This window comes from Equus przewalskii, chromosome 7 (genome assembly GCF_037783145.1).
Source record: "Equus przewalskii isolate Varuska chromosome 7, EquPr2, whole genome shotgun sequence".
NCBI classification, from domain to species: Eukaryota; Metazoa; Chordata; class Mammalia; order Perissodactyla; family Equidae; genus Equus; species Equus przewalskii.
Window position 1 is genome coordinate 65,824,706 of NC_091837.1, and position 21,121 is coordinate 65,845,826.

Below are 21,121 nucleotides of genomic sequence, written 5' to 3' on the forward strand. Positions count from 1 at the left end.
ATACTGAAGGTCATGATTGGAAATAAGCATCTGTACTTCTTTTCACAGTTTGTATCCCTCCACCTTTCCTTCTCCATTCTGGATTCACATCCATAGCATCTTAATGGCTTATTTCACATGAGCTAATCTTCTCTAAAATAGATATGGCATAAATATAGATGTCATCCTTTAGCCTATTGAGGACCAGATTCAGGAGCTGAGTCAAAAGAGGACTTTGAGCGCTCCCTGAGATCAGAGCTGATGAAAGGCACCATATAAATGTAAGTCATTACCATTATGGAGAGAGAAATTAGAGACCCCATTTAGCAGTAGCAGCAGTTGCACACTCCATTTCCTCCTTCCTGCTTGGAAAATCATACATTCTCTATCTCCCTGCCCCAGCAGATGGATGCATTGTCTCATTAGCTCCCTTAAAACACACCTAAAGCTTAGAAGTCATACAGACCCCTTACCTTTTTTCTATGTTTTTTTTTCATTTTGCTTTTTGATTTCAGAAGGCTGGGGCTCTTTTGACCTGTTTTCTAAATGCATACCATCTGCTAAATCTCCATTTATAAAATGCTTGCCTGGGGCCAAATAATGGATAAACAGTAGGAAGGTGCAATCCACAGATTCTCAGCGTTGGAAAAAGCCTTATTGGCCCTCATCTGCACTTCTCTCCCGCCAGGCATCACCATCTTGTGCACACTGACGTGCAGCAGATTCCCAGAAGAGCAAACCTGTCCAAGGTTGACAATACATAGTCAGATGATGCTGTGTGCTCTCAAAGCCAAGTTCTTGTAAGGCAGTGAGAGAAGTCTCTACAGTGAGTGATGTTCCCCCTGTTTAGACCACTTGGAAACAATCTTTGCATACTTTGACCTCAAATTATGCCAGGAACTTCAGACATCTTGACCACTGCTGTCCAGGCTCCCATCAGATGTTGGAGAAACAGTGAGAAGAGTAAATTTACATGTGTTACCTCTCAGTCCACTGCCATTATTAGTCAAGGTAGCCATCCTGAGTCCCCAAACATCAAGTACTTTCCTCATGATGAATGAATGCTGAGAATTAATTAATCGTTAGTTCACCTCTCAGTTATCAGAATCCTGCCATATAGGTAGTTGGATTCCCTTGAGCCTGGATGTCTCCACCTCTCCTTGTGACTTCCATCATGCCCTTTGCCAGCTCTTCTTATCGGTACTATGGGGCATTTGGGGAGGCAGTCTCTGTTGTCACTCAGAGGCAGGAAATGGTGCCCAAGCCAAAAATAATACAAAAATCTCCTCCAACAGTCATCCAGATGAGAGAATTAACCACATGGATGAAATATCATGAACACTGTACAAAAGAAACATGTGTGAAGAAAGTTTTCTAAAAATGGAATAGAAGGAAGAGGAGGACTCATGGGAGGAGAAAGTTAAGACCAGGGAAAAAGAACGAGTAAAAAATGGAAAGCTGATGAAGTGTAGTCTGTTTAACCTCAATCCAAGTTGAATTCTGGGTCATCCCGTAGGAGGAAATGAAAGATTAATTAGCTAATGGCTGCGGTGTGGTTTAGTGTGATTTTGAGTACCTGCTCCAATCTTGTCTCCTACCCCAGCTGAAAGACCTCTTCATCTTTTTGACTCTCATTTTTCTCAAGTGAGACTATGACAATAAAGGTTCTGACCAGACCTGATCATCTAAGATTCTAAAAGTCTCAAATTTATGCAATGGAATTTGAATCTGAACACACACACACACCTAGATTGGGCAGTTAGGAAGAAAATGCCCACGTTATTGGCCAAGTTGGCCAATTAGGTAGCCGTTCAATGAAGTTTCAAGACAGATCCTTCTGGTCCATGTATTAATTTACGTGACTCACCTCATTCATCTTTGGCTCCAGCCACTTCTCTTGGCCATTTGATCTTACCTTTCCAAAAGGTGGAACTCCTCATAACTGCACTCTCACCAACAAATCAACTTGGTCATTGTGCAGGCTGAAAGCACAGTCATCATCTTAGAAATAAATCAGCTAGAGCACTAATGTGACCAATTGTATGGGGGCAGATAGAGCTAGCTTGCATTTATATTGAGACTCAGAAATAAAAGAATCTTCATAATATGGTATAAACACCTCATTTTGCTGATGAGCATACTGAGGCTTAAGAAGGTCAAGTGACTCATCCAATGATACATATCTAATTGGTAGAATTGCTCAGACTTGGAAGCTTAACATCTGGGAGAGGGAAAAGGCAAGGGAGGGAGAGAATAAAATAAATAAATAAATAAAAAGAAAGGTGAGTTGTGGGAGAGATGATAAGCTGTATGTTTTCTTTTGCTGTGTGCTGTTGTAAAAGGTAAGCATGTCTTTGACAATAATTTGGTTTCCAGGCTATCTCTGGGGACCCATATTTGGGACTGGAAACGATCTTTGTGGATTCTGATGGAAGTCATTTTTTTCTCCTTTCCTGTCTTAACAATTGCACATACTTATTTTATCGAGCCTCCCAAGGTTCCTCCTAGGGTTTCCTTTTGGAAACCAGGAATTAATCAAATTAAATGTTATGACCCATAACTTTCTGGCAATGAAAAAAAATCTTAGACTCACAGCATCTCTTTGCTACATTGAAATCAGAAATCCAGCAATTCTGCCTTTGGAGCATGAAGTCCCAAGGCCATTTATCTTCCCACAGTTGGCAAATGTTCTCCTGTCCAGTTGGAAGTTTTTATTTATACCTCTGTGGCTTTGGAGAATTATGCAGATTCAGGTGTGGGTGCAGAGAAGTTACAGTTTCGACAGACTTGGCCTTGATACAACACGGAGCTTTTCTAGGCTAGAGAAATCAGAAAAGCCTGCCTTCCAAGGGCTGGCCTGTCACTAGGCAGAGATAAGGATGATGCCTTTGGGAGGACCCTCTGGAAAACCATCTCCACTCTATAAACTAGCAAGTAATGGGACTGAATACTTATTAGGACTGTAGCCTAAAATTGGCTGAATTCAAGGGGAAGTGATACAGACAAGAGAAAATATAAAAATTATTTATTTAGTGCCTAGTATATGTATGGCTTGGTGCAGTTCTGGGGGAGGAATTCAAGATGAGTAACTCAATGCTTTTGCCCTCAAAGAGATTACAGTCCAAGAGGCTCTCCTGTATAATCTAGGGGAGGAAAACAGATGCAACTCATATTGTAAGGCAGACTATAGGGGCCATCAGAAAGTCATAGAGGAATTTCTGATCTGTCCAAGTGAGGGCAAGCAACCTACATGTTGTCAGTTGGGGTGGAGAAGTGGGACCAGGAAGTGCTTCTTTATAGTAGTTACCATACAAGATGGGTCATGAAGAATGGAAGAAACTTTTGGAGATTGGAGATGGTGGGGTGGTGATAGGAGGAGGGGGCAAACACGACATAGAAGCCATGTAAACAATAGTATTTAAGTGGAAATATTCAAGAAGTGTTGTGAAATGGTGCTTAGTCTAGTTTTATTGAGGCTAGGATCTGCAGTTATGGGATCATGACAGATAAGGTTGGAAAAGAGTGTTGTGCTCATGAGTTAGAAGGGTTTTTTTTTCCCCAAACTCTGGCGCGTGTGCTTACTTACCTAGGCAATGGGAACCATTTTTTAAATAGGAAAAAGTCATGAAATCACCAAATTATACTTTTTTTTTCCCTGACCACTCCCTCCCCCTAGTCTGGGTTCAGCTAACTTACCCCATCTTTGCATTCTTCATACGGTGTTATAATTATCCATTTCTTGTTTGAATTGTACCCACCACTCTGCCCTTCATCTCCCACCCCACCCCCTAGATTATATGCTTCATAAACGCATTATCATTATCTACTCAGGTGCTCAAGTGAAAAATAATCCTAAGGAATCATTCTTGATTCGCCTCTTTCCCTCTCTAGCTAGAGTCAGAGATGATTCCAATATGTTGACCCCAAGCAACTGGAAGAGTGGTGGCACATGAACAGAATTATAAAAATCAGAGAGAGAATCTGATTGGTGTGCAAGGAGATGAGTTGTTAGGCAGCAATTGGCAACAGTGTGTGGAGCTAGAGCTAGAGATTTACCAAAGGAGAGAATTATAGGGAATGAGGTAAAGAGGGTGGAAAGGAGGACCCTGTACCCACCTTAAAGAGGGAGGCAGAATAAGAATGGATCAGGGAAGAGGCAGAGAAGGAATGGGAGAAATAATGGAGGAAAACCACGGGGTCAAGGAAGAATGAATTTAAGAAGAATGGGATGGCCAGTAGGGCTAGAAGCTGCAGAGAGTCCATGGAAGATGAGAATATGTATGGACAAATTGGTGGCTCTGAAGACAAAGGAAAAGATAAAAATTATGCATTTAGTTTCTCATATGGTTAAGGTGTGGTGGGCTGTGTGCCAAATCCAGATGACAAAGAGTTAATGAATAAGTGAGTGATGAGGAAATGGGGGCTGCAGGTGCAGAAAGTGAAACTTTGTTGTGGTTCTAGCAGTGCTCCAGTTTCTAAGGAGACTTTGTTTCTGAAGTCAGCCCTTGGTGGGAAGTGACACATCCATTCTTAGAAGGTCTTAAGTCTAACATCCCCCAGTGCTGGGAGCATAAGAATAATGCCAAGACCCTTTATACTATGTCTTTCTGCCTCCCAGTAAAGGTCTTGTGTAGAAAAGGTAAAGATTATAGTATTTGAAAAGAGGTAAGAGATTCTAAGCCAGCTTCCCTTTCCTGCCCTACAGACATACAGGCACTTATGTTTTGACTGTGGTAATGTCTATTTGAAAACTTCTCTTTATGGTACCGTGGGTGTTGGCTGTGCTACTGTGAATATATGGAAGACTGTACAAAGTTCTGGTTATCACAAGTTCTAGTAAGTGAGTCGTTCATTGAACATTTATTAGGTGCAAAGTTATATAGACTAAAGACCAATTGTTGCTCTTCCGGCAAACTTCTTCATTATTTTGTCATATAAAATATATATGCTGGTTCATAAAGAGCTTACATTCTCAGGAATTACTGGGAGCCTTTTAGTTACTTAACATATAACACAGTGCCAGGAAAACACAGAGCAGAAGCAAAGAAAAGGCAAGAAAGGGCTCCTGAGTTCAAGTTCCTTATACTAGACTGAAAAAAGACTAAGTCAGCATACATAAAACAACCAGAGAATGAATGCAGACCAAGTTTAATTCATGCTCACTCAGTGGACAACAATAGAAGCTGTAGGGATCCAAGATTAGGAAGGATTACAATGTTCAGTGAAAAACAAAATCCTAGAGTTGAAGCTTGGAGAATGGATGCATAGTGAATGAGTGTGACAGCAGATGGGCGAAGATCTGCGGGTGGGCAAATGTGGAGAGTACAGGAAGGCACCTGGCTAGATTGAAGATATCAGTTGAGTGGGGATGGATTTTCAAGAGGCATAGTTGCCATGTAGAGGATGTAGAACCGCAACCCGGGGGAAAGGAGGACACACTGATGTTAAAGGGTGCCTGGCATGAAGGATATTGAGCTTGGAGTGAGGTCTGGGTGAAATGAAGTACCAGGAAACGTGCCTGTCCTCAAAGACATTGTAAAGCTATCAGGAGACAAGAGATGGATATATACACATATATGAAGGAATCAGAGAGAATAATGAGAGTCCACACATTTAATGACTCGAAATCAAAACCCATTCTACAGGAAAAAGGGACCCATAAAATAACTTTCAGAGTAATAAGTTGCATGTTGTAAAAGCAGGTTGACATTGGTGTTTGCCAAATACGTAAGGCTTCAGAACAAGTTGGATAACAAGGGGGCATTAAGAAAGAAGATCAAAGAGTAGAGTGAGCAAGTCCCAAGGCTGTCTCTGCTGTGGTTTTCTCATTCTTCAGTGACGGGGCCGGGGAGATTGGGAATGTAGACAGGAGTCAGTAAGGAGATGGGGCTCCCCATGTTGATGGAGGATCTGATGACATACAGAGATAAAAAGCTTTCTCTGAGGCCACATCCCTGTCACCCTTTACATCTGAACAGGGCATTATGCTTTTCAAAGCACATTTCCTGGCTTTTATTTGATCTTCAGAATCCACTGAGGTTTGCAGATAGGTGTTGCTCTCCCAATTGATAGGCAAGGAAATCAAACCCAGAGGGTTAAAGTCTTTGTCCAAAGTCACTGAACCAGTTGTGCACAGAGAAAGTCCTGGATCCCGAGTTTCCTGAATTTTCTCATCACCTCCTTTCTTCCCACTGTATTTCCTAAGTCTTTGACAGGATCAATAGTATACTCAGCTTCTGAGTTATCCATAAAGAACCCTTGCCAGTGGGTTAAATAGTGGAGCCCAGAATAAGGCACTAAATAATAGGCAATTTGGTCTTTGCTAAACTTAGTTTTTTTATATAAAGGGAGCTCTTTGGAACCAGAGTCAGCCAAGCCCAGGGTATGAGGCCGATTCTATGTGCAGAGCCTTCATCTCATCTGGAAAACAGAGACCCTGGATGGAGCATGGATATCCTGAAAATCGCAAAGGTGGTGCAAAGGGAGAACAAGATTGGTCTTATTTATTAAATCATAAAAAACTGAAACTAACAGTTAAAACTTTGTTTTTTGGTTGTTTGGGTTTTTTTTGGTGAGGAAGATTGGCCTTGAGCTAACACCTGTTGCCAATCTTCCTCTTTCTGCTTGAGGAAGATTGTCCCTGAGCTAACATCTGTGCCAGTCTTCCTCTATTTTGTATGTGGGATGCCACCACAGCATGGCTTAATGAACAGCGTATAGGTCCATGCTGGGATCCAAACCCACAAACCCTGGTCCACCGAAGCAGAGCACACAAACTTAACTACCATGCCACTGAGCTGGCCACAAAACTGTATTATTTTTTAAAGAAAAGTTTTACACTATTTGAAGGACTTTACAAATCTACTAGTAAATATACAAAAATTCACATCTTGAGAATGGTATAGGCTAAAAATAAAAACAGACTAGAGCAAGTCATTAACGAAACCATGGGTTTAGGGTCACATCTAAAATGTTTAGCGAAGTGTTAGGCGACTTCATCCCCTTTCGAATGTCCAGCAGACACTGAGATTGAGTGAAAGAACTGTGGTTCTGCACCAGCTTGTCATGTCTTATATTCGAAGTAAGACCAGTACGCCAAAGAGATTTCTCTTCTAGAACATACTTCTTTGTTCTATCAGTTATCTTTTTGCTTAATTTATTTATTGTAATCACATAATTGAAAAAGTATCAAGTGCCTAATATGTATAAGACATAGTTCTGGCAATGTTAGAGCTATAAATATGTGAGGGCACCTCATCATCCTTCAGTAGGAGTGTCATAGGCCTGAAAGTCCATGTCAGTATGTGTCCTAGTAAATAATAAACCCCTTTCATGTTAGATACTATTTTTCTCTTTGAGGCCCCATCAACAGCAATAAAAATGGATTCCTCACCCACAGCATAAAGCAAAGGATTGTTTGGAAAAATATTTATTGTTTCTTTTATCATCTAAAAGAAATACTTGGTAGTGAAGAAAATTTGGAAAATTTAGAAAAACAAGTACAAGGAAAAATAAAATCACCTACAATCTCACTCAATAACCATTATAATAACATAAATGCACAGATCCCCAGCTGATGCTAACTGCTTGCCTTGCTTCCCTTCCTTTCTGTCCCCCTGCCCCCCACCGGGAGAAGCTAAAGAAAGCAGACCCTTGATCCCCTTCCCCATTATCCCTCCTCTTTCTCTTCTCTCCTCACCGCCATTTTGGTTGCTGGGTCTTTTCAATTTTCTCTCAAGTGCCTTCCCAGAACTGACCACCATAACCTTTTTTGCTGCATTCTGTATCGTTGCCCAAACAGGGGAATATATTTCTAAAATAAATGCAGCAGCAACTGGGCATGAAAACCATCCAGATTTCCAGACTGTCCTATTTCGGATCTCCATAAGAATTCAAGTGCCAGGACAGCAACTGGGAAGGGGACAAATTAGTCATGGCTGAAGATAGTTGCCAAAAATTTTTCCCAAGAGTCACTGAGTATTGAGTCTTTCTTCTCAGATCAGAATCTGACAAGGGGGGATGCAAGAAGTTTTCCAAAGATTGAGATTCACAACTCCACCCCACAATGGAAAATCCAACCAGCCAGTGTCTGTTGCACATACCACCCCACTTTGCACATACACAAACACACACACACAGAACAAGTCAAGTTATGGCTACGCAGTGTTGCTGTCACTCACACCGAGAGCATTTAAAGGGAAGGAGCCAGCTATTAATTATAGGTTTATGACACAAAGGACTTCCTTGTATTTGCTTATTTTCCTTCCCAGAATACCTATGGCTATTTCTAAGGTGAGGTTGTCAAGCCAATGGCTCCCACTTCAAAAAACAGCTGTCCTGTTTGTTTTTTCTGCCATTTCTCCTCAACCAGGAAGTCTTCATCTACATATGCTCTGAGTTTGGCATTTGCACAGGGCATCATGCAAAAGAGAAGACAAAATCTTCTGAGAGCTTTGAAGTCTTCATGGACAGTGCAAATAAAATTTTATTATATCAAATAAAATAGCTGAAATAGCTTTTCTTGTTGACTTTTCCTCCATTATTTTTCTAGTTCCAATTGATATTAATTGTAATAGAGGAAAATCTGTCCCAGTGGACTGTCTTAGAAAGGAGAATCTTGTTTCTGGGTGTCTTCTCTTGATACTGATGAGGATCGTGAGTGATGACTCCCTCAGGGGAGTCCCCCGACACAGCATGTCAGCTCCACCTGCAAACAGAAGGTACTCAGACCCCAGAAACACTTCGTTTGTGTGGACTGACCTCCCACCAGCCCAAGGTTGCACCTTCTTGGTCCAGGGCAATGCTTCTCTACTTCATTTTTCATTTTGGTGATCCTTTTGGAAATAATCAGCCCAGAGCAAAACTTTATCACATCCACCTGCCCATTATGACTCTAACTAAATAAAGATATTAATTACTGAAACAGAAAGAGAAGAATGGAGGTCTTTTTCATGGAACATCTATGAAGCGAGCCGTAGGTAAATGAATAACTGATGCCAGATGTAGAAATACCCATTCCTATTGCATCAAGCCCAGAAGTCTTTATCAGGCTTAAAAGACCCTCCATTATCTACACTCACAGCCTCACCTTGTTTCCTGATCATTTTCAGCTTATTCCCTTGCTGTGAGTTCTGCTAAATCTCTCCTTTATCCTACAGAAAATACCATAATTAGCCCTTCATCTGAGTCTCCAATCATCACGTTGCCTCCTTCACATAGAACATTCTCTTCTTTTCCATCTGGCTTTTAACTATTCCCTACTTATTTCCTCAGCCATTCTGGCATTTCCTGCTTTCTCTGATACAACTCTGATGTCTTCACTGTCATTTCCGTGCTTATTTATATATGGCCTTGCATTGTTTACCTTTATTTTGCTAAGGGTATCTTGACTCACTCAAATTCAATTTGAGTTGTGAGGGTATCCAGATTATGCCATCCTCTTTTCGGAGCTTGTATGACATTAAGATGGTGCTGAGCACAGGTCTTCCTGAGGGATTGGTTGATCAGGTTGATCCTCTCAGACCACCATGGGTTCCTGGCACATGCTTTGAGAAGCAGTAGCTTAAGAATAAATGCAGCAACTTCTAAAGCAGCGTAGTAGGCAAAAAAAAAAAAAACTGGAGAGAAAAGCTCTCAGATGTAGATTTGCATGCTAAATCCCCCACTTACTATTAGTGTGACCTTGGGCAACTTAGCCTCTTTGATCCTCCTTTTCCTCATCTGAAAAATGAGGCTATTAATCCCTACCTGGCAGGGTTTTATGAGAGCCAAATAAAAGGAGAATATACACAAGAGCATCCAGCATCCTGCTTACCACGTAGTCATTAATAATGTTCATTTCCTTTCACTTGCGTTTTGGATAATATATTCAAGCACAAAAAGTAAAAAGCAGCAATTGTTATAGAAATCTCCTTCCTTAAGCAGCAGGCTTTCCTTCCCAATAACACTCTTATTGGGGTGAGTTATATCCCTCTCTGAACACACATACCTGCACAGAGGGGCAGACATGAGCTGGACCGCAATTGTATTTGATGACAAAGATAAGGTGTCAGGATTATGCAGTGATGGTGGATAAGCAACAAAAAATACGCATTGCGCCCGAAGACAACTGAAAGTTCACCGTGTCGGCATCATCTGTAGGTGTTGAAAGTTGTCTTGAAAGGCTGGCAGTTTTGATCCCTGGCGTTCGGTCTGTCACAGGGAGAGTTTGTTAGCACTATTCATTAGCACCTGTTTTGTAGACCAGTTTTTCTACTGACCTCAGCCATAAAAACGCAGCGATAAGAGAAATAACGAAAACTGTATTCATTTTCTACTGCTGCTGTAGCAATTTACCAGAAAGTTGGCAACTTGAAACAACAGAAATTTATTATTTCACAGTTTCTGTGGATCAGACGTCCAGGGGGCTCAGCTGGGTCCTCCGTTTAGGATCTCACTAGGCTGAAATCGAGGGATCAGCAGGGCTACGATCCTTAGTGGACTTTCTGGAGAAGGATGCGCTTCCAAGCAAATTCAGGTTGCTGACTCATTCAGTTCCTTGCACTTTTAAGACTGAGCCTAGGACTGGCCTTTGCTCCTAGAGGCTGCCTGCATTTTTTCTCATGCTTTCCATGTGGCCTTTCCAGCAGCAAAGGGTCCAGTCTCTCTGACTGCTGGACACTCCACTCTCTCCACCTTCCAGCACCTGGGACTTCTTGCTATTTCCTGAGCACAGCGTGTTCCACCTGCTTCCATACCTTCTGATTTTTGTACATACTCTTTCTTTCTCAAGGAACACCCTTCAGAAGGGAAGATACTATCATTTTTCTCGTGACTGACCACCTATATTCTTTGTAGATTTTTCCCTGTGATCAAGTAGACAAAGGTCTACTTCATGGAGAATTTTGAAAATGCAGTAAAAAAAAGTCAATTATCAAACCACAGATTGCTAAACTGGTTGGTTAACAACTCAGAAGAGGGACAGTTCTCTTTTAGATTGGAGTAGCCATGGAAGGCTTCATGAAGGAGGTGGCACCACACTTGGCCTTGAAGAACTGGTTGGATTTAGATAAATGGGGAATAGATAGGAACAGCTTGGAGGAAAATATGAATATATATATAGTATTCTTTGAAAAAATATTGCATTTATTCCTTCATTTTCTATACATACATATATAAAACTGGGAATATAAGAGTGAACAAGAAAGACAGGGCTCTTGTACTCATGGAGTTACAGTCTAATAGTTGATGCAGAAGAGAAAAAAACGCAAATAAAATAAATAATAATAAAATGTGATAAGTTTTGGGGGGGAAAAAAAAAGACGAATAGGGGGCATGAACTGCTTGATTTGATTGGCTAGTCAGCACGGAGGACGGGGGAGGAGGCTAGCCTAGGTAAGGTGTCGCCTTCCCACAGAGCTTTCTCTCAAGTGATGAGTTTCAGTTGGGTGCTACCAGCGAGAGGGAACTATCAGAATCAAAGAAATGGCCTGGCGACCACTGTGCCTTCTGCTGATTCGTGTGGCCATGGTATTACTTACCTTGATTATTTAAGTAGTTCCAGGTCGCCATGCAATTCTGCGCTATGTCTGAATGGCTGAACAAACCCTTTCTTCCTAAGTAGGCAACAGTGGTTTTTCCTCTCATTCCTGCCTGAGTGATTGAGTTATAATAACGTGCTCTCTGCTGAGACTAACCTAATGCGACTAACCAGCAACCAAAACCTCAGTTTGTAATCCAGGCATAGCTTGCAGTCCAGGAGGCGGGGGCTTAGAACAAGAATTGAATAAAAATATTTCTCACTCTTACTTTCTTTTCACAGTTCAGAATCTGTGTTTTATTCCATGTGAAAAGGAAAATAACTCCCTTACTTGGATTTCTTGCTGACATTTCTCTTTGGTGGGAGTCGGGGGTGGGGGGTGGGGGGGTTACTCCAAATGCTTACTATTCCTCATAGTAAAGCTCTGTGGCATTTTCATAAAATACCAACCACCAAAACTCTAGTAATCACAAAAACATGTGCCTTCTCCTTAAATCCAGTAAAATTCTTTCTCTCATTAAAAAACAGAAAGTTGAGAAATTAAATTAGAAACCTAAACTTGATATCTTTAAATTCCTTTGGTTTCAAGAAGAAGAAAAAAAAAGCTACAGTTTTTCTGATTTCCCTTCAGTTAAATGTTACTCCTGAATGGGGAAAATTGTACAAAAATTCTGCAGAATGGAGACTCGGACATGAGGGGAGGATTTGTATTTCCTTGCTATTAAAAGAGAAGGAGAAGAAACCTTCAGTTATGTATAATCTGTAGGAACGCAGTGCCCTGTCCAACCCACAAACCGTTGGCAGCATCGTAGCGCTACACAGAATGTTCTTTTAAGCTTCTCTCCCTCTTCCAAACCTTTCCTGTGAAGTTATAAATCTCAGCATTTAGAGACTTTTTTATTCAAATAAAGTAGGGACTTTAGGTTGGGCCCTCTGGCGTCATTTCTGTTGGCTGCGTGCTAGAGAGATGGCCCCAAAAAAAGCAGGCATACTTAGCTGGCTGGGGCCTCATGTTGACTTTATTTGTGAAATCCCTCTTGTCCCTCCTCCACCAAGTACCTGCTTTGGGAAGCTGTAATTTAGTAGCTCTCTGCCCAGAGGAAGTTTTACCCACCCCTCACAGCATCCTCCTGATTGTTCGGAAAATGAGATTACTCTGAGGGCAACTCCACCACCACCTTGCCCTTCCTCATTTTCTGTTTATGCTTCGCCTCCTGATTCTGCCCACACAACACTCCCTTTCAGCGTTGTCGCAGCAGGCAGATCCCTATGGCCTCAGGTGTCGCTGCACCTGGAGAAATCCCAAATAACGTCCACTCAAGTTCAAATGGGCAAGCAAATGCCCCGATGGCTGCTGCCTTTGAGTCGAGGAATCCTAATTGTCCACCTCTGGTTATTTTGCACGCTTTGAGACGGTGGCTTCTATTTTGCAAAGTGCATTCATGCGCATTCTCTCCCTTGATCATGACAGCCCCATAAGCTGAGAACTCACATCACCTCCTCCAGGAGCAGCCCCAGTGGATTTGCCACCAACTCGGGCCAAAAAGTGACGGGCACCCTCTGATTTAGAGCAGTGAGGTATCGCTAGAAGGAATTGGGAAAAGAAAGAGGCTGACCAAAGAGGTTAGACCAAGAGATCTTGGGCAAGTGATTTAAGAAACCACATCCACTGATTTCTCAAGTCCAAAATAGGGATAATAATAGTTTCCACCTTGGAGAGTATGTTTGCTTATAAAGTTGTAGCATAATGTCTGACTCATAAGAATCAGGTAATAAATATTAGTGGTTTTAATTATTGTTATTAAACGCACATTATGCACCTCTGGTATGTCAACCTTTATTTGATATTTTGTACACAGTGATTCCAGTTGGTTTTCAATAGTGGAATATATGTGTTAGTATAATTTCAAGTGCATGTGATTGTTTTTAAACAAATATATATTAAGCATCTATCTACTTTGTATCAGGGACTCTAATACATGAAGACCTCTTTGACCCAGTCACTGCTCTCCAGGGGTTGCCATTCCAAGAGAGAGAGAGAGATGCACACGGAGACAGAAAAGAGCATTGATGCCTTTGGTGCTGACACGGTGTGTGCCCAGGGTCCAGTGGGGGCAAATGAAGAGAGTAGTCAGTACTCCCTGGAGGGCCAGAAAAGGTGGCATTTGAATGAAGCTCTGAAGTCCTGGTGGCTGGAGAGAGAGAAAGGGCAGATCTAAGTGTTGGTAGCAATGAGAAAAAAGACTGGAGTCATGATACAGCCAGCCTGTCTTGTTAGGGACAGGAGGATGCTAGGGATGGCTGCCCACGGATTGAGAGCTGGGGGATGGCTGGGGGTGATCTGGAGAGGCAGATAAAAAGGAAGGGCTGCTCCACCAGGCAGATGGCTTTGACTCTTGTCCCTGCACTGTGGGATACCACTCAAAGGATTTAAGCTGGCAGGTGGTGGAGGGTGGGGTGACTGATATTCTCAGAGCTCTGCCTTAGAGCAGGGCCTTTCAAATGACCTGTGCTCAGGAGGTATAGAACTCCAGAATGGGAGTGAGAGAGGGTGAGAGAGGGCGAGAGAGGGAGTTGTTAGGACTGTTTGCCTTGCGTACCATGATTCTTTCACTCCATAAAAGGCTTCGAGGTTTTAAACTGAGGTTCTCTGCCTGTTCAGATCTGGTAGACCCTCCCAGATGACTGATGTGGCCTCGTGAACACAGCCCAGGTGAGATGGTTGTATCTACCAACACCTGGTAAAATGAAACCCAAACCAAACAACAAACACATCGCAGAGGAGAAGGGTAGGACCTGTTCTTTTTTAGATAAAATAAGAATATCCCAAACTGTCACAATTAAGAGCAAGGTGAGTCGAGAGCAGACCAGTTTCACCTAAACAACCCAGACCCTTTATCAATTTCATTTTCCATTCAAATATAAAATCTGCTACATAGAGAAAGGGAAAAGCAATAAAACAAAGACACTTAAGTAGGAAAACTAAATTAGCCTGTGAGTGGCTCCCTTTAAAAATGGAATTACTGGTTTTTTGCCCTTTGTGAACGTGTATATCTCACAAAGGCACTTTTTGAAGTCTGATTTGACCAACTCCTGTTTATTAACTTCTGTGTGTGTAACCCTGAGCTGTAAGGGGTACCAAGGTAGAGTTGGAAATCTTCAGCTCCAGGTAAGAAGCTCTCTTCCAATCCAATATTTGAGCATCTCTGACCTTAAGATCCCTTCTGCACGGTAAAAGAAGCTCATCGTGAAGAACCTGGGACTATGGAATGATAAACCCTGTCTGCATCTATAGTTCTGCTAGATGTAGGACACTGTCGACACTTCACCTGTGAGGACCATTCATTTGCCATTTACCGTAGAGATGGGTTTTAGATTTCAATTCTACTGTCTTGTCAGTTGATTGCCTTACATGAGAATAGATTCGCTTTTAAATACTGTGAGTTTTCCTTATGTTAGCAGTCTAATCATTTAACAAATGGATTAACTATTTGTTAAGCTCCTGATGTTTGAATGTGGAAGATGCTGTATTTGGACCTGCTTGCTATCCTAAAACTAATTCTCAGATTGTCCAGCATCTCAAGAAATGGTCAACGTTATTCTGTGAGAAAAAAGAATTTGATTATCAAATAAGTTTGTTAAATATCATAATAAACAAAAATACATGATTATCTACAACATAACATCTCGTCGCTTTTAATACATGTAAGGGCGATGTGAATCCATTCGTAGAGGAACTTATTTCCAACTTATCTGACTGCAGAACTCTTATTTTTCCAAATCCACTCATTAACATATCAAGGAATACTAACATTCTGCAGAAGATGGTTTGGGTAATACTAATCTAGTTTAATGCCTCAAAATTAAAAATGAAAGAATCAAGGTTCAGAGGGTTAAGTGTCCTGGCTGAGATCAAGCGGTAATGGCCAAGCTAGGACTAGAACACAGGCCTCCTGATGCCAAGCCTGTGCTCTTTCCACTTTCCCTCTACAGTGAGGACTTATTCCCTAAATCCTTATTGCCACCTCCAGTAGACTGGCTGTGTATATTCAGGCAGCAGTGAGACAAGCTTTGGGGGAGGAGTATATATATATATACACATACATACATACATATACACATACACCAGAGCCCCTTGGGGCGTCAAAGCTGCTTTCACACAAGACCTAGGAAACATGCTGGAGCAGGAAGCAGGTGCGGGGTGAACAGCAGACCGACAGCCGCAATGGTTTGGAGAGCCCCTTGTTTGCGGTCCGCATTAACCTTGGGCTGTTGCAAAGGCCAAAACTTGGCTCGCATTTGAGATCTGAAGCTCTGACATTCAAGAAGCTCCAAAGCAAATGAACCTGAGTGAGTAAATAATTAAACCGCAAAGAAAAAGCTAGGATTGGAAAAAATAGTGTAAAGTCTGGAAAGCCAAGCTGTTGGGAAGTAATCTGCCTTTTACCAGCCCCACTGAGCCTACTCTTGACACAGAACATGTCCAGAAGAACACAAGCGAGCCATCTGTGTCTGTGACCTTAGGATGGTGATACAGGTACAGATTCTCAGGGCTCAGGCACTGTTCAAGACAAGTAGAGAGATAATCCACCCTAGTTATTATTAGTAAATGTTAGGGGCACGGGCTTCCAAATGCTTTCATTTGAACCCCAGCTCTGTCATTCACTAGCTGGGTGATCTGCATGAGTTACTGACTTCTCTGTGCTCTATCTCCCAACTGTTACATCTATAATATGTGAATAACAATATCCTACATCAGAGATATGATGTAAAGATTAAAGGAGAGACTTCATGCAAGATGCTTAGAGCAGAGCCTGGCAAATAGGAAGTACTCAAAAAGTATTTCTGTATTTATTGGGTTGTTGTTATTCTGAGGCTCATGGACCCTGAAGTTAAAATAAAATTTTTAAAAAATGATCTTTGGAATCAGACATACCTGCAGCCTCAACTTACAGAGGTGAGTTCCAATTCTGTAACTTACTAGCTCTGAGACCGTAGCATGTAACTTAACCTCTCTGAGCCTCAGTTGGCTTATCTGAAAAATGGGGAAAAATAGTGTCTATTCTGGGACTTACTGTAAAGATTGAAAGAGCTGATATGAACAAGGAATGAATGAGAGTTTCTAGTCTGTAGTAGATCATCAGTGCAGGCAGCTCTTATTATCGCTGATGTTTCTCCTATCTCAAGCCATGAAATCATTCTGTCCCCTTCAACATGGGGCCAACCGCCGGGGCACTGAAAAGCTCCTTGTAATCATCAAATGAAGCAGTTCTAAAAGTATTCCTTCAAGGATGTCCCAGACAGGAAAGGAAGGTGGACTGTTGTGTGTTCTTTCTGACCCCAGGTGGGAAGAGCCCACAGAAACGTCTTTTGGACATGTTCTAGTCTGTTTTGGATAGATACAGAAAAAGAAATAGAGGAAATGTGTGTGCACAAAGGATATTCTGGGGAAAGAGGAAAAAACGAGCAGAGCAGGGAGGGCCAGCAGATAAGCTTAATCTAAGTTTGGTTATAAACCCTGGCTAATGTTCAATCAAGAATGATCACCAGCCAGAAAAACGGGCTGCAGCTGGCAAATGTCCCAAATCATTGTGTAGAACGAGGGCCCACGAGTGGGGAAATGCTGCTTGATGGATGAATTGGATTGTGAATAAAACGCTGCCTTCCAGGCACTAGCGTTTGAATTATCCTGATATGTTGATTTAATTCAGATCCTTGATGTTTCCCGAGCATTGACTTTTTCACCTTAATTGTCTTCTGATTTATTAGTAGATCGCTGTGCTTTTTATGTTTCCGTGGTAGAAGTTTAAACCTTGCTTCCCAGAAAGATGCCATTACCTGGGGCAGATCTTAAGGCAGCCAAGCTCAACTTACAGAGGCGGATTGGGCCTGTAAACACTAGCGTCCCTGAAGCTTTAGCCAGGTGCCTGCCCAGCTGAGAGGAGACTGTCTCAGAGAGCCTCTCATTGATGCTGCAATGAGAAGTGCTAGTGAATTAGGAAAATCTTCCCTAGCTTCCAGAGGAACAGTCTTCAAGTTCCAAAAAGTTCAGGGGCATGGCATACCTCTCAGCTTGAGGGTCCTGTGTGCTCCCTATGCTTGTGTCTGGAATTAAGTACACAGCATCATAAAACCAGCTGTCTTCCTAAAACAGATCCCTCCCCCTACCAGAGCCGGGGCTGCACCCAGCCTGTGGGCCAATGCTAGTTTCGGAAGAGCAGGGGTAAAAATAGCTCCATTATTCTTCAGCTTGCAGAGGAAACTGACAGTCACAATTGATGACATAAAACACTGAGACAGGCTCATATTTTAAGAGTGTCAATACAAACTTCACCCTCAGAGGCCCTGATTTCAAGAGGCATCGCATCCCCTTTATTGCAAGCCGGCTTCTTTTCTGTTCCCACTGAAGAGGGGGCAAGAGAGAAGCTGGAAGCCAGGCTTTGTAATGAGGTGTCTGCCTCTGCAGAGGAAACAATGTCATTTTATCTTACATCTTGTAATGATAATGATTAGGAACCCCCAAAATACCACAGCCCAAAAGAATGAGCATTTGAAATCTAATCCTAATGTGCACTGCCACCCTCAGAGCACCTTTCACCTCTTTTATCTGCCCTGATGCTCAGGAGGTCCCCCAAGGTGGGTGGGGCTAAATAGGATTAGCCCCATTTAACAGATGAGGAGACAAAATTTCAAAGGAGGATATTATTGAATGTCAAGATAGAAAGCTGTGTTGCTATCATTTAACAAAGTGGACGACACCAGGCGTAGTGTGTCTTTGTAGGTGGATGTGGAGATGTGTATTTACCACGCCCTGTTCAGTCCCCTCCACACTGGCCTGTTGTGCCTGCCCACGGTGGCATTCCGTGAATTACAGCTGTTGGCTGACATGTTTTTAAAGGTACAGGATGCAATCTCATTTGACTTTTTTCATAAAATATCTGTAATTTTCCCAGATCTTTTGATAATAGACACTATTATCACAATTGTTTTCCAGTTTTATTGAGATATAATTGACGTGTAACTTCGTATTAGTTTAAGGTGTACAACTTAATGGTTTGATATACCTGTATATTGTGAAATGATTAACACCGTAAGTTTAGTTAACATCCATCATCTCAAATAATTACATTTTTTTCTTGTGATAACTTTTAAGATCTACTCTCTTAGCAACTTTCAAACATACAATTGAGTATTTTTAACTATAGTCACCATGCTGTACATGACATCCCCCAGATCTGCTATCTTGATTTTAAATGGGAGGCTATTGAGGCTCAAGAAGTGAATAATTTGTCTAAGTTCACCTATTTAGTAAGCGGCTGAATCAGAATTTGAACCCAGATCTGTCTAACTTCAGAGTTGGTGCTTTTTCTCCTTACCAAGCTGCAGATTTGAATAACTCGTTGGTTCTACAGTTTTTGATGAGAGTGCCTATGAGACCCCTCCAGGTGGGCTTTTCCTCTCACCTCTGCTGTTCTGGTCTGCAAATTGAGCCCACAGCAGGGTTGGGCTCCCATCTGGTGAATGCTACCTCACCAACTCCATGAAACGATTCACCTGGACATCCTGGCCCTTACGGACTCAACCCAAATCTGCATGTGCTTCCCATTGCAATCCAGGAGGTTGACTCCAGTATGTTCAGTGTTTTTCTGCTTGGGATTGTATTCCTGGAAGCTGCCTGATTTTAACTTTATCCCTAAGCCTTTCATATTTGTTTGGCCCTTTGTTCTAGGATGACTTCAAAGAAGCTGCCTTACTTTAATGAAATTCAGTGTATTATTGCACTGCAGTGTCCATTCCCAGTTAGGCTCAGCTTGAGGCTCAGTCCATAATCTTGAAACAAAATGGCAGTCATGAAAAATTTCCAAATAGCGTTATCGTCCATAATTTCAAAGACAATTTAGTAAAGTTTGGTCCATGGAGAGGATCACAAAGCAATATGATTCCATTATAGATAGTGGTATAATATTTTTGTGTGTTGAATGAATCTGAAATTTTGAGCCATATTGATAGAGCTGGTGGTTGTACCGTAAGAATTTAGTGCTAGCAAATGACCCACATTGATATAAAAATTACAAAGGGCTCTTAGACAGAGAGGCTCTGAGAGAAACAAAGCTAGGTGTATTTGATGGCCGTTTAGAATTCCCTATCTTTTCTTAACATCATCTACTGTATATATTTTGGCGCAGGGAAGAAATATGTGACTATGTTGGGTCCCCATCCATGTTCTTCATTTAATAGATTTATAAATACAGTAGTTCCTTCCTGGTTACTAAATTCATATCTCAGAAAACCTCTGTAGATGCTAATTTGAAGGTAAGGAACCCTCAGAGTTCATCCACTGAGCAAATGCTGATCCAGTGCCACCGTGTGCCTGGCACCACGTGAGCACTGATGTTAGAGCAGTCGCTAAGAGAGGTAACATTTTGTTCTCATAGGGTTTATATTCTGGTCTCAGTGGGCCCAGATAAAAAGCAAGGCTATAAGTCTGTAATATAATCTCAGATATCGATAAATGCTGAGAAGACAATAAAGCAGGTTAAGAGGATGTGGAGGGACTGCGTATATTTTAGTACAAGTGTCAGGACACGTATTTTGTAAATTGATTGCCAAAATCAGACTCAGGAAATAGGAATTTGCACAGTAAACTATTTTCAGGGCTCAACATTATTCGATTACAGCTTGCATCTTGTTACAAACTATGGTTTAGTAAGGCTGAAATGAGGAGATTTTTACTTCAATATGTATTAAAAGAGCCAATTTCATAGGCCATAGAATCTCAAAGTTAGAAGGAAGCTTGGAGGTCACCCAACCCCAAATAGCTTCTCTGATCGCAAATACCTTCTCCCACATTCCTCCACTAAGAAAGAAAAGTGTAGTGTCTGGAAACTCATTACTGTGTAAGACAACCAAGTCCATTTCTGAACAGCTCGAGCCTCTCAGCCTCTCCTTGTCTCTGATAAGGGGGAGCATCGACAGGACTCTCCAAAGACCTTTTACTTTGTCTCAGACACAGAAGCTGCTCACCTTGAATGCAGGCATAGAAGTTTCCAGCAGGAAGACAGGCGCTCCACTCCTGCCACCAGCTTCAGAAACAACTTCCTCATCTCTAGGTTCAGGTTATGTTTATTTGCAGCAGGTAGAAAGGCTGCAAAGAGTGGTTCTAGGGAAATGACAAGGACCCTGGTATGAGATCAGGAATCACTGGTTTTCTAGGCCTGTGTGGGTACAGCTTCTACAAATCAGCATTTCTCTCTGGGCCTCGGTGTATTCACCTGTGAAATGGAAGAGTTGTGTTAGACCAGTGGTTCTCAAAGCGTGGTCCCCAGACCAATAGCATCAGCCCCACCTGAGACCCTATTTGAAATGCAAATTCTGAGGCCTCACCCAAACCTCCTGAATCGGAACCTCTGGAGATGAAGACTGGAGACCTGTGTTCTAACAAGCGCCTCAGCTTCTGACACACACACTCAAGTTCGAGAACCCCTCTTCTGGATGGTCTTTGAGTCTCTCAATTCCAGCTGCACCACACTGTGAATTCCCAAGGCAGAGCAATGAAAACTGGCCAGCCCACTTGCTCCGCCTCACCATAATCTCTCAGTTTCCAGTGGCCTCGCGCGGGCTCTC

The 21,121-nt window shown here is 42.0% G+C and overlaps 1 protein-coding gene and 1 long non-coding RNA gene across 6 annotated transcripts in view; one reads left to right on the forward strand and one right to left on the reverse strand.

The window, feature by feature from the left end:
* SETBP1 (SET binding protein 1) overlaps window positions 1–21,121 on the forward strand; it is a 360,544-nt gene that overhangs the window by 261,507 nt on the left and 77,916 nt on the right. The gene's annotated exons all lie outside the window — the stretch shown is intronic.
* LOC139084555 (uncharacterized) lies at window positions 13,322–21,019 on the reverse strand. The gene is made up of 3 exons (XR_011542029.1): window positions 20,882–21,019; window positions 20,522–20,769; window positions 13,322–13,689 (listed from the first exon to the last, which is right to left on the reverse strand). It is a non-coding gene; the product is annotated as an uncharacterized lncRNA (long non-coding RNA).